The following is a 228-nucleotide window of genomic DNA, read 5'->3' as shown; positions in this document are numbered from 1 at the left end:
GCCCTCTTGTTGAAGTTTGGATGTGCGGACAGTTTAATCATTCCACAATCAGAAACCATGGATCACCAGAACCAAAAAAAATGGACTATGATAAAGCAGCAGCCAACGATGTAAGGAGACACACAAAAGGACAAAATTACAGAGGACATCTGCTCACATTTCAATAGAATTCTACCATATATACATATATATATGACAAATATAGGACTGATTGCTTGATTGAGTGAC

This window comes from Plectropomus leopardus, chromosome 20 (assembly GCF_008729295.1).
Source record: "Plectropomus leopardus isolate mb chromosome 20, YSFRI_Pleo_2.0, whole genome shotgun sequence".
NCBI lineage: Eukaryota > Metazoa > Chordata > Actinopteri > Perciformes > Serranidae > Plectropomus > Plectropomus leopardus.
This window is presented reverse-complemented; position numbering follows the sequence as displayed.